The sequence below is a fragment of the Muscardinus avellanarius genome (genome assembly GCF_963383645.1).
Source record: "Muscardinus avellanarius genome assembly, chromosome: 2".
Classification (NCBI taxonomy): domain Eukaryota; kingdom Metazoa; phylum Chordata; class Mammalia; order Rodentia; family Gliridae; genus Muscardinus; species Muscardinus avellanarius.
Window position 1 is genome coordinate 130,444,318 of NC_137787.1, and position 14,376 is coordinate 130,458,693.

A 14,376-nucleotide genomic window follows, 5' to 3' on the forward strand; every position below is an offset into this window, starting at 1 on the left:
CTCTACCATCTTGTACCTCATTAAGATGTATGATTACAATGCACAATTAAAAAAAAGAGAGAAAGTAACACATCAAATCCATACCATGGCCACTTACATTTTGCTTAAAAAATTTCAGTGATAGCCAGGTATGGTGATACACACCTATAATCCTAGTACTTAGAAGACTAAGATAGAAAGATCAGAGTTTTGCCGGGCGTGGTGGCGCACGCTTGTAATCCCCGCGCTTGGGAGGCGGAGACAGGAGGATCGCGCAGGTTCGAAGCCAGCCGTGCTGGTGTAAGAGACCCTGTTTCAAAAATATAAAATAGGTCTGGGAGTGTAGCCCGGAGGAAGGAGGGCTTCCAGGAACCCCAGTACCACCAAAAAAAAAAAAAAAAAAAAAAAGAAAGATCAGAGTTTTGAGACCAGCCTCAGAATTTAGGGAGGGCTCAGCAACTTAGTGTGACCCCTTTTCAAAATAAAAACTAACATAGGGCTAGGGTGCAGCTCAGAGTTCATAGAATGCCCTAAGTTCAATCCCCAGTGTTCCCTCCCACAAAAGTCTCAATGATTATTAAAAACTCTTTTATTCCTTTATCTACTTCACTGAATTTTATCTATCCTACATATAAATAAAATCATTTTTCTATAAATAAGTTGTTTCTATATAGAATAATTTCTTCTATTTCAGTGTGAGAGTAGAAAATAACCTAAGGAGTGAGTATGTTCCTGAAAATTTAGAATACTATCATTATTTAAAAAATAAATGCAGAAATAATTATATTTTAAAGTATTACAAAACTTCTCCTACCCTCCAATGTGTGCCCTCTTCCCCTGTCTTCTGAATCTGTGACAACTCTGTCACTTCCTGAACAGTGCTATAAAAATAGAAAAGGACATCCACTCAAATTGATGTTCCCATCTTGAATGACTCATTTCACAGGAGCCAGGCTGCAATTAACTAACAGTTCCACATAACTACAGGTAGGCTGATAGCACACTGTCACATAAACATTACACAGAACATTATGTACAAAAAACAAGGGGGAAAACGTCTCCATGAAAAACAAGAGATGGGAGAAAAAAGGCTTACAACTGTAATTAAGTTTGACATTCACACATCAAGAAAATATCTTTTGTTTTCTTTTAAAGAAATGGGCTTGAGTGGGCTGCTCAATATATTGCTCTGTGAAATTAATTCTACCAAATTTGTTAGTAAAAATGGGAATATCAATTCCATTGAATTATTCATAAAGCCCATACAACACAGGTGAAACAATCTTGCCAGTATTCATAGTAAAAGGTAGATACATCACCACTTATTTTGAGTTATTCCACAGGTTAGCTCTGGACTATCTACACTAATTATATGAACATCTTTGATAAATAACCAAAACAAGCAAACTTACTCTTCTAAACCTCTCACAGTATTTCTAACTACTATAAAAATTATCTGGCTTACTTCATTCTCTGACCATGCCAAGTGTTTAAAAAAGCTAAAAAGAAAAAAAAAAAAAAACATCAAAAGGCAAAGTCACATACTTCAGGACTAAAATAAGAGCTATGTCAGCTGAAACTCAATACTCATCTCATTTATACCACCTAACATTATGTTATAGTTTAAGAAGGCACTATCATTCAAGATATTACATACATATACACATAGAACACAATGAAATCCAAATTTATGTAATATGCAGTAATAAAAATATTTGAAAAGGGACTATAATTTAATGTGAGGAAAAGTTTTAGAACATTAAGTGACTTCCTCAAGTTGTAGTCAAATTTACAATTTGAAAGTCTGCAATTTCAAGCTCTGTTGTACTAAAGATTTCTGTCTCTCTCTGTCCTTCACAACAATCCCCAAGATACCACCAAAAACTTCTGACAGCACAAGACAGCACAAAACTCAACTGCACTGAGAGTCTCAAGCAACCCACACAGGCATATCTCAGAGATATGCAGGTTTGGTTCCAGAACACCCTAGACAAGTCAAGAAGGTCACAAAAACTGAGTGTGGTGGAGCACTCTGTAATCCCAGTTCTTGGGAGACTGAAATAGGAGAATCACAGGTTTGAGGACAGCCTCAGCAAATAGTGAGACTCTCAGCCATGTAGCAAGACCCTGTTTCAAAACAAAAATAGCCAGGTGTGGTAGCGCATTCTTGTAATCCCAGTATTTGGGAAGCTGAGACAGGAGGATCACGCAGGTTCGAAGCCAGCCTCAGCTACTTAGTGAGGCTCTCAGCACCTTAGTGAGACCTTGTTTTCAAAGAAAATAGGTCTGGAAGTATATCGCAGAAGTAGAAAACCCCTGGGTTCCATTCCAGTACCACCAAATAAATAAATAAATAAATAAAAAGGGCTGGGGTTCAATCTCCAGTAAAACACACACACACAGTCATTCAAGTATTTTGGTTTCCCAGGACAAATAAGTTATGCTTATGCTTATCCTATAATATAGTCTATTATGTCTTCTTTTTTTTTTTTTTTTTTTTTTGGTGGTATTAGAGATAGAACCCAGGGGCATTCTACCTCTGTGCTACACCCCCAGCCCTATTTTTTATTCTTTATTTTGAAACAGGGTCTCACTGAGTTGCAAAGGGCCTAAGTACCTGAGAGTGATCGAGAACTGTAATCCTCCTGTCTCAGCCCCCCAAATGCTGGGATTACAAGGGTGTGCCACCATGCTCAGCTTGCAGTCTGTTTTTTTTTTTTAAGGTATGCTCATTATTGCTAAAAAATGCTAATGATTATCTGAGCCATCAACAAGTCAATCTTTTTGCTAAGGATGGTACTGTCTGGATGTTAACGGGTCCTGACTGATCAGGGTAGTGGTGGTTGCTGAAAACTGTGTGGCAATGGCAAATTCTTAAACAACCATAAAGTTTGGTATGTCAATTGAATCTTTTCATGAAAGTTTTCTCTGTAGCATGAAGAGTTGTTTCACAGCATTTTACCCACTAGAACTTTCAAAACTGAAATCGATCCTCCCAAACCCTATTAAGGGTTCTAAGGGTTGTGAGTCCTATTCTAAGTCCTTTGTTATCATTTCAATGATATTCACAGTGCCTTCACTAGAAGTTCATCTCAAGAAACCACTTTCCTTTTTCCTAAGAAGCAACTTCTTACCTACTACAGTTTTATAGAGATAACAGCAATTCATTCACATATTCCAGCTAGTCTTCTTGATCTTCCCACCACCTCTGCAGTTATTTCCTCCATTGAGTCTTGAGCTCCTCCTTCCAAACTCCTGTTAATATTGATATTTTTACCTCATCTCAAGTATTATGAATTTTTATGTGTGTTTGTGGTACTGGGCATAAGCATTTTACCTTTGAGCTACATCCCCAGCCCTATTTGTAGTCTTTATTTTGAAACAAGGTCTGAGTTACTAAACCTCCAACCTGTGATCTTCCTTCTCAACCTCCCAAGTACTGGGATTACAAGCAAATTCCACTGCCCCCAACTTTATGAATGTTTTTAATGGCATCTAGAATAGTGAATCCTTTTCAGAAGTTTTTCAGTTTATTTTACCCAGATTTATCAGAGGAATAATTACCTATGGCAGCTATAGCCTTATGAAAGGTATTTCTTCAATAGCAAGACTTGAAAGCTGAAATTACTTCTTGACCATGAGCCACAGAATAGATATTAGAATACATGAAAACATTAATCTCACTGTGCACCTCCAACAGGGCTCTTGAGTGACCAGGTGCATTGTGAATGAGCAGTAAAATTTTGAAAGGAATCTCTCTTTTTTTTTAATTGAGCAAAAGGTCTCAACAGCGAGCTTAAATATTTAGTAAACCATGTTGTAAACAGATGTGCTGTCATAAAGGCTTTGTTGTTCCCCTGATAAACACACACAGAGCAGGTTTAATATAATTCTTGAAGGCCCTAGGATTTTCAAGATGGTAAGCAGCACTGGCTTCACCAGCTACAGTAATGAGTCCCTAATGAGTTAGCTTCTCCTTGAAATCTCTGAAGCCAGCCACTGTCTTCTATGAAAGTCCTAGCCAGCATCTTCTTCCAGTATAAAACTAATCTATTTTTTAAAAAAAACTAATCTATTTTGAAAACCTGTAGTGTAGTGACCACCTTTATCAGTTGCCTTAGCTAGGTTTTCTAGATAACATGAAGCTTCCACAGCAGCACTTGTTGCTTCGCCTTTCACTTTTTTTTTTTTTTTTTTTTTGTGGTACTGGGGTTCCCGGAAGCCCCTTCTACCTTCGGGCTACACTCCCAGACCTATTTTTACATTTTTTTATTTGGAAACAGGGTTTCCTAGGCCAGCGCGCGCGGCTGGCTTCGAACCTGCGCGATCCTCCTGTCTCTGCCTCCCAAGCGTGGGGATTACAAGCGTGCGCCACCACGCCCGGCTTCCGCCTTTCACTTTTATATCATGAAAACAGCGTAAACCTCATGAACCAACCACTGCTAGCTTCAAACTTTTCTTCTGCAGCTTCCTCACTGCTCAACAATTGAATCGAGTTAGAGCTTTGCTCTAGATTAGGCTTTGGTGAAAGGGAATGTTGTGGCTGGTCTGATCTTCTATCCAGACCACTAAAACTTTCTCCTTATCAGCAATAAGGCTATTTCTTAACATTCATGAGTTCACTAGACTATCACTTGTTTTTGGTACTGGGGAGTGAATCCAGGGCCATTAAATCTCTGAGCTACACCCCCAGCCCTATTTTATTTTTTCCAGTACTGGGGATGGAACTCAGGAGCATTCTACCTCTAAGCTACACACCCAGCCCTATTTTCTATTCTTTATTCTGAAACAGGGTCTCATTGAGTTGCAAAGGGCCTCACTAAGTACCTGAGGCTGGCCAAGAACCACAATCCTCCGGTCTCAGCCTCCCAAATGTGGGATTACAAGTGTGTGCCACCATACCCGGCTCTATTTTCTTTTCTTTCTTTTTTTTTTTTTATATTCTGAAACAGGGTATTGTTAAGTTGTTGAGGGTCTCACTGAGTTTTTGAGGCTAGCCTCAAACTTAAAATCCTCCTGTCTTAGTCTCCTAAGTACTAGGATTATGACATGAACCACATAGCCCAGTTTGGCTTACCACTTTTACTTTCCTTAGAATTTTTCCTATGCTATAATAACTTTACTGTTTGACACAAAAAGGCTATCATAGCTTTTAACATGCTTTCCTCACTCAGCTTAATCATTTCTAGTTTTTTATATCAAGTGAAAGAACTGTAATTCTTTCTGTATTTTACCAGTTAACTTTTTAAAGTCCTTTTCTTCAAAAATAGTCACATTCTAGGTATTAGGAGTTAGGACTTCAACATATGGAATTTGGGGGTAGGCACAATTTGGCCCACAACACTCTATCCTCTGACCTACAAAACTCACTTCTTATACGCAAAACACATTCACTCCTTTCTAACAGCCCCTAGAACTCTGACCTCGTCCAGCACAGCATCAACTCTTAAGTTCCAAATTTCATCAAAGCAACACTGAAATCAGGTATGTGATATGACTCATCCTGAGGCAAAATTCTCCAGCTATGAACCTGTGAAAAGAGCTAAGTAATCTGCTTTGAAAATAATTGTGGGACAAGCATAGGACAATCATTCTGATTTCAAAAGAGAGAAACTAGAAAGGAGTGATAGGCCCATGCAGGTCCAAAATCTAGCAAGGAAATTTCTGTGTGTGTGTGTGTGTGTCTGTGTGTTTGTGTGTGTGTGTGTGTGTGTGTGTGTGTGTGTCTAGCAATCTAGGAATTGAACCCAGGAGTGCTTCACCACTAAATTACATCCCCAATCATTTATTTTTATTTTGAGACAGGGTTTTGCCAAGTGGCCTTGAGCTTGAAATACTCCTGCCTCAATCTCTCAAGTAGCTGAAATAATAAGTGTGTGCCACCATGCCCAGCCTCCATTAGATTTTAAGTCTCAAAAACAATTCTCTTTGGCTCCCATCTTCTGGGTCAACAAGGGTGGCAGCCCTACCTTTTGGTAAACTTCCCTTCTCCATTCTAGGCAGCAGCCCCAAGCCTTAGGGTCTGGGCCTTGTAATTCTATGATGGTATATGAACACTATGAACCAGTGTCAGGGTCATTCTCCCCTTCTCTTGAGGGACAAGACATATTCACAGCCTGATAGCTCTACTCATCTACGCTCTGGAATTCCGTAATTTTGGCAGACTTCATTCATTTTGTCTTGTTGCTGTTCTCTTCAGTTCCAGCTGGCAGTGCTTCCACTGGTATAGCCCCCTATCTCTTTCTGGCATATGTTAGTTTCTGCTGAGATGGCTGACAAGATCCACAAATCACACACTGGTAATCTCTTTAGTAAATGGTCGCCTAGCAACAACCTTGATGTTCCCTCCAGAACATGCTTTCTAATTTTTTGAAATACAGACTGAGAACTTTCCTAATATTTTTAACTTAACAATTTTTTTAACTTAACAATTCCTTCTTCAACAACTTCTTCTCTATTACATCTTACTATAAGCAACAAGGGAAAAAATAGGTCACACCGTTAATACTTTCCTTAGAATTCTTGGTTACATATCCAAGTTCATCACTATTTTCCACAAAACACCAAGACACAATTTAGGCAAGTTCTTTGCCACAGCACAACACTGCCTTTCAACTGGATTCCAGTGACATATTCATTTCCATTTGAAATTTCAACAGAAGCACTTTTAAGATTCCTATTCTTACCAACATCTGTTCATGTGATACATGCATATCTCTTGATGATAGAAGCTCTCTACAACTCTCTTTTCTTCCCAAGTCTGCACCAGAATCACCTTCAACATCCATATTTTGACCAACAATCTCTTTAAGGCAATCTAGGTTTTCTCTAACATAAACCTCTTTTGGTCTCTATCCAGTACCCTATTCTGCCATTTCCATATTTTTAAGTGTGTTACAACAGCACCCTACTTTTTAATACCAAAAAAACTGGAAGTGCATTAGTTGCATTTGTTTGCTAAGGTCTGTGTTTCGGACATTTTCTGTTGCTACAACAAAGTATCAAAGGCTGGATAATTTATAAAGAAATGAAGTTTATTTAGCTCACGGTTCTGGAGGCAGGGAAGTCCAGGATCACGGAACCAGCATCTGCCCAACATCTGGTGAGAGCCTTCTTACTGCATAATATGGTAGAGAGCAAGACAGAGCAAGCATGCTAGCTGGGGTCTTCTTATAAAGCCACTAATGCCATCATAAAGCTCCCCGCAGGGCCCCATGTCCAAAGCATTAACATGAATTTGGGGAGTAGGCGTCCAGCACATACATTTTAGGAGGTCACATTCAAATCACAGCAGGCTGCCAAAACAAAGTACCACAGACTGGGTGGCTTAAATAACAGAAATTTATTTTCTCACAAGTCTGGAGGTTTGAAGTTCAAGATCAAGATGACAGCATGGTTACTTTCTTTCAAAGCCCCTCTCCTTGGTTTGCAGATGGCCATCTTCCTCCAGTGTCTTGACATGGTCATCTTTTTGTGAGTCGTGTATCTTAGCCTCCTCTTCTTATAGATGCCACTCAAATTGGATTAGGGCCTACTCACACAATCTCCTTTGACCCTGATTAACTCTTTTAAAGATACAACCTCAAAATACAGTCATGTCCTACATACTAGAAGTCAGGACATCAATATATGAATTTGCGGGGGGGGGGGTGTGACATAATTTAGCCCACAAGCTGGAACAACTTGGCTTATGATATGAATACCAAATACCACTTTTTCCAAAGTAACATGCAATGATGAATAAAATAGGTATAATTCCTGGCTTATGAAGCTTTTAAAAAGAATGGAGGGAAATAATCATATACAAATTAATAAAGAAGCACATGAGTGCATACAAGGCGTATTTTAGGCCTCATCAACCCCGCTATGTATGAAATGACTTCCTTGAAGAGCCCAAATCTGAAAGGTTAAGTATTGATGGAGAAGTTTGTGTGCATAGAACTTTGGGGAAAGAGGAAACAGCATAGCACATGTAAGGAATCGTGAGGTGGCCAGTAGACTGGAATACAGAAAGTGAGAAGAGTAGTAAAACATGAGGTTGGATAGGAAACAGGATGGTATCATGCAGGATATTAAATATCACACTATGGTTACTGGTATTTGTCCTAAGAGTAATATGAAGCAACTGAAAGGCTTCAAGCATAACCATACTGTACTTTAAAAAAGATCCCTCTGACAGGGAAGGGGCTTCTGAGGCACTGACAATATTCTATTCTTGAACTGGGTGCTAGTTACATTGATATGTTTATTTTGTAAAAGTTTGTTGAATGAGGGCCTTAAGAAATAAGCCAGGCATGGTAGTACATGTTTATAATCCCAGGACTTGGGAGGCTGAGACAGGAGGATCATAAACTCCCAGGCAGCCTTAGCAATTTAGTGAGACCCTGTTTGAAAATAAAAAACAAAATAGGGCCAGGGTGTAACTAAGAGGCAGAATGCCCCTAGGTTCAATCCCCAGTACCACACACACAAAAATGAATGAATGAATGATAGATGGATGGATGGATGGATGGACAGGCCAAGTGTCGTGGCACACTTCTGTAATCCCAGTATTTGGGAGGCCAAGACAGGAGGATTGTGGGTTCAAGGCCAGTGTCAATAATGCAGCAAGATTCTCAGTAACCTAGCAAGACCCTGCTTCAAAACAAAAATTTAGAAAGGGCAGGAAGTGTAGCTCAAATGTAGAATACCCCTAAATTCAATCCCCAGTACTTGAATAGTGAAAAAAAAGCTAGGCACTGGAAGAATAGAATTTCAAAGGAAAAACAGTGCTTAAAACAAAGACAAACTGAGTATTTCAGGAAAAAGCCAAGGAACAGATTGTGCGGTTTAAGCAGAAAGTGATTTACTTGATATATAAATTTTATATGTATATTTCCTTATATAAACTAGTTGTTCTGAAATTAAAATTAAGGGTTGTAAAGATAAAAGTAGGAAAGATTACTATGTGCAAGTGAAAAATCATGAGCTCAAACATGAAAACTTATAAGGACAAGAAGATTATCTGGAACTGAAATGTAAGGAACTCTAAAAATCAAAGACAGGAAAGGAAGGCAACAAAGGAGATAGAGAAATAGCCAGGGAAAAGTACTTGAAGGAAAAAACTGATCAAAAGTCAAATGCCCGGCGTGACTTGATCATGTTTAAGTGTTGATGGCACAGGCCTAGAAAAGGCAATACATGATGATTCCTGGGAAGGCAAGAGATGCAAGCATTCACTTTAGATAAGAAGGGAGCCACCCCTACTATTGAAACAGTATAAGAGCAGAAAGGATAGACAGAAATAGATGTGGAACTCAGATCGCTTGACTCTTATAATGTGCATTTTCCACTAAAATTATGCTGTGAACATTTTGAAAAATGTCCTTAGTAGGACAACAAAATAACCAAAGAAAAACTAAAGATAAATTATCTTGAAGAAGGCAAATGAGCCAGGTGTAGTGGTACACACTTGTAATCCCAGCATTCGGGAAGCTGAAACTGGAGGATCGCGGTACACAGGACAGCCTCAGCTACTTAGCCAGGCCCTTTGCAACTCATTGAGACCCTGTTTCAAAAAATTAAAAGACTAGCCCGGGCGTGGTGGCGCACGCTTGTAATTCCTGCACTTGGGAGGCGGAGACAGGAGGATCGCACAGGTTTGAAGCCAGCCTCGCTGGCTTAAGAGACCCTGTTTCCAAATAAAAAAGTATAAAAATAGGTCTGGGAGTGTAGCCCGGAGTTACGGAGTTAGAAGTGTTTCCAGGGACCCCAGTACCAATAAATAAATAAATAAATAGGCCTGGGGGTGTAATGCAGAGGCACAATGCCCCTGGGGTTCCATCCCCAGTACTGTTAAAAAAAAAAAAAAAAAAAAAAAAGGTGGCAAATGACTCTCTGTATAATAATTTTCAAGTAAAGGACAATTACATGAAGACATACATTAGAACTAGCTATTCTATATTGCTTAATAAAGACAATTCCAAACTTAAGAGCTTTGAGCACTATTTTTTTAAGTTATACTTAGGATCTTAATTTTTTGGTAGAAGAGTTTAAAGAATTATAAACATTTTATTGGACCACTTTTAAGATTAGGATAAATATTTGGTGTTTTTCTCAAATTATCCAAGAACTCTGCTAAAAACAAAGCAAAAAACTAGAACATAATCTTGAAATGATCCTACTAAAAATGGAAACTCAAGACTCTCAGTATCTACCACTAGAACTTAATAAGGGGGCATAAAGGAAAAATAAGACCACTTTCAAACAGTGTTGACCGATTTTAAAAATTACTGCCAGAAAATCATGAATAAAAACTCAATGTATGTAATTTAACACTCCATTTATTGAATACTATACATTAGATGTGAATTAAAATCAGAAAATATTAAATTTTAAACTTAAAGCACAACAGTATATTGAGTAGTTCAATTGAAAAGATATTGCTGAAATATCAATTATATCAATGTACAATTTGTAGAAAACATAAAATGATATAAACTCTATTTTCAATCTTGACTTTTTTTGGTGGTACTATGGATTGAAATTGAAACCACCCTAGCCCTATTTATTTTTTATTTTGAAATAGAGTCTCACTAAGTTCCTGAGGCCTTACTAAAATGCTGAAGCTGGCCATATAAACCTGCAATCCTTCTGTCTCAGCCTCCGAAGTACTGGGATTACAGGTATGCATCACCACATCCAGCTTAATCTTGACTTCTAAAAATAGAATTCTAAATGGTCACTTATAAATTTATTTACTTCACTGATATATCAATATATCTTCTAGTCCCATAAGGGTACCATAAAGTACAGTTAATTCTTCATTGGAATTTCTTTTCTAACCTTGATTTAAAAAAATCTAAAATTAAAAAAGAAGGATCTGGGATGATATCTCAGTGTTAAAGTGCTTGCACAGCATATGGAAGACCTCTGGTTCAATCCTCAGTACTAAAAAACAAACAAAAACAAAAGGAAAGAAAGAAAAAAGTGATTACATGGTTTAAAGATAATGTTTACAAGACACAGTAGAGAAAATATGTCTAATTGAATTCCAGTTGCATCTATTACTAGAAAAATGCTGAATAGGTTGTTTAACCTACTGTTTTTTTCTTTATAAAACTTTCGTAAAACTGTTATGAAAATTCAGAAACTATAGTAATAACATTTAGACTATGGCTTATCATCGATACATTAGGTTGATAGTAGTTGCTTAAAATAGTAAGTTAAGGCTTACTATACAATTCTTACTTTTTGTTGTAGCATCATTCCACAATACAATGAGTTATCTATCAAAGAGCTTAACTCAAAATAGCTATCAGCTTTCCTTCACAATCATTTACCTTTTGAAGGGCAATCTCCAATCATGACACAACAGTGAGTCTATAATAGTAAATCTTCAACTACTATTACAACTAACATCTATTATCATAATAATTCATTTTTTCTCAATTCCACATATTCATGTAGTATGCCATGTTTATGAGATTCCCAATCAGTGAGTATCGCAATGATAGATTTTTATAAATTTTTCTAATTAAGCATTTTCATATCAAAATTCTACTAACCTATAGTGCTGTAGAGTACAACCTTAACTTGGTTAAATAAGGTTCAAAAGAAAAATGATTATATCCAGTTTTGCCGGTCACTTACCATCCCATCATCTTCACTGAAAATGTTATGAAGCTACAGGAGGACAACCAAGGGGGAAATGAATAGAAAAAGAAAACATACATACAGGAAAAGACTATGAAAGAAAAAGATACATGATTTTTAAGACTAGGAAGACAGAGACAAAAATAAAAAGACAATGAGGAAGAACCAACAATCCCAATACCCAAATAATTTTTTGTTACTAAAAAAAAAAAAAAAAAAGCCAGGTATGGTGGCACACGCCTCTAATCCCAGTACTTGGAAGGCTGAGACAGGTGGATGTCAGGTTAAAAGCCAGTCTCAGCAACTCAGTGAGGTTCACAACTTAGTGAGACCCTGTTTACAAATAAAAATAAAAATAGGGCTGGTCATATAGCTCAGACATAGAACTCTTCCAATTCAACCCCCAGTACTCTTCACATACAAAAAAAATTACAACTGAATACAACTAAAGAGAAAGTAAGAAATAAATAATTACCTGTAGGTGAACTAACCAATAATTAACCATAGATGAACTAACCAAGGGTAAACCCTTAATTCTATATGTTCCATATGAAAGCACAGTTAAAACTAAAAAAAAAAATAATTCAAACAATAAAAGGTATTTCAAAGGACTTTACTAAAGTTGAAAACAATTTTAACCATAAATAAACACATTATTCTTTCCTTGGTTACTAACAAAGCTGAGATGCAAATAGCCTAATAGCTCCCCTCAAAATTTCTCAATCTTCCTATTAGTTTATAAGTAGTTTAATTTAAAAAATCAAATATTAACAACTGACCAACATTGTCACACAAAGTCTTCAGTTAATCACCATAGCAGGTGAGTATTATTAATGTAACTGTCTAGTTCTAAGATTAGAGGACCACACTATGGTTGCATCCATGCCACATAAAATAATCTATTTTGTTTGTTCTTAAACTTAAGATAGATTATTGAATTTAAACAGAAAGGTGTATTATGATGTAAAAATCACTGGAGTTATCACACCTGGAATGTGACAGGGTTATTAAAAAAGCAAAATCTGTTGAAAGAAAAAGAGATTATTTCTATTATAAATGACTAACATTTCTATTATTTGTGTGCGTATGTGGAGGGGTGGGGCTGGGAGTGGAATTCAGGGGCTTTTCTACCTCCAGGCTGTACTCCCAGACCTACTTTATACTTTATTTGGAAACAGGGTCTCACTAAGTTGCTGAGAGCCTCACTAATAGCTGAGGCTGGCTTTGAACCTGTGAGCTCCTCCTGTCCCAGCCTCCCAAGCGCTTGGGATTACAAGTGTGCGCCACCACACCCAGCTCTAACATTTCTATTAAAAAGTCAGTGAAAACTTTCCAACACATAGAATTTAGAGAATAACTATTCAGTGTTGAGGGTCTTTCCAAAGAATAATTTTTGAGGTTCCTTGGGCTTCTACCTATGTATATTCTGACAGTGACAAGGTATTGAGAATTTCCACAAGAGAGATTCAAAATTACTACTTATACACATGAATATTATATTATAAAATTTGTCTCACTCACTGTAGTCTAGCATGTTTAGTATAAAAGTATAACCATGATTTTTAAGTTTCCTGAACTTGGTTCCAGACAATCATAATTATAAACTTCTCAAAGATTTGTAATTTATAAACCAGAAAAAAGTAAAAATTTCCAAGGCTTAAAATAGTGGCAGTTTGAGTAAACTAAATTGAGTCAAACTAAATACTAAAAATTTAAAAGATACAAAATAATCACTAATCACTTCTGTGATGTTTCAATAAACTTAATACTTCTTACCATCCTCAGAATAGGTTTGTTTTTGTTTTTGTTTTTGTACTGGAAATTGAACCCAAGGGCATTCTACCTCCAAGCTACACCCCCAGCTCTATTATTTTTTTTTTTTTTTTTGAAAGAGGATCTCACAAGGTTGAGAGTCTCCCTACTTGCTGAGGCTATCCACAAACTTGCAATCCTCCTGTCTCAGCCTCCCAAGTACTAGGATTACAGGCCTGCACCACCACACATCAATTCTGAAAATAGTTTAAGGAGAAAAATCTAGTATGTGTCCAGGGGGATAAATTTTCTTAATTAAAAAAATAAAATTAAGAGCTAGGTGTGGTGGCACATGCTTCTAATCCCAACATTCAGGAGGCTGAGGCAGAAGGATCAAGGTTCGTGATCAGCCTATCAGCTACTTGGTGAGGTCCTTTACAACTCAGTAAGACCCTGTTTCAAAATAAAGAATAAAACATAGGGCTGAGGGTGTAGCTTGGAGGTAGAATGCCCCTGGGTTCCATCCCCAATACCAAATAAGTAAATAAATAAAATTAAAATTGGTATGCCAATCTGTAAAAAGAAAAGAAAATCAACGCCAAACAAAACACTCATTAACCCCTTAATATGACCTCTCATTTCCAGTAAACTTACAAAAATACAGCTAACATTTTTTTGGTACTGGAGACTGAACCCAGGAACATTCTACCTTTTACTACATCCTAGCCTTTTTTTTACTTTTGAAACAGGGTCTCAATAAGTTGCTGAGCTGATCTTGAACATGTAATCCTCCTGTCTCAGTCTCCCAAGTACTCAGATTACAGGCATGAGCTACCACACCCTACACAGTTAATATTGTTAATGAAAAAAGCAATTCGTTTATAATGTAACCCTTAAAACTTAACTCAAAAAACACTCACTTTGTTCTTTATACTGCTATCAAAGTATATATTTGGAATGTTACTTTACCAAAAGTAAATTCATACTTTACTAAAATTCTTATTTTATCAT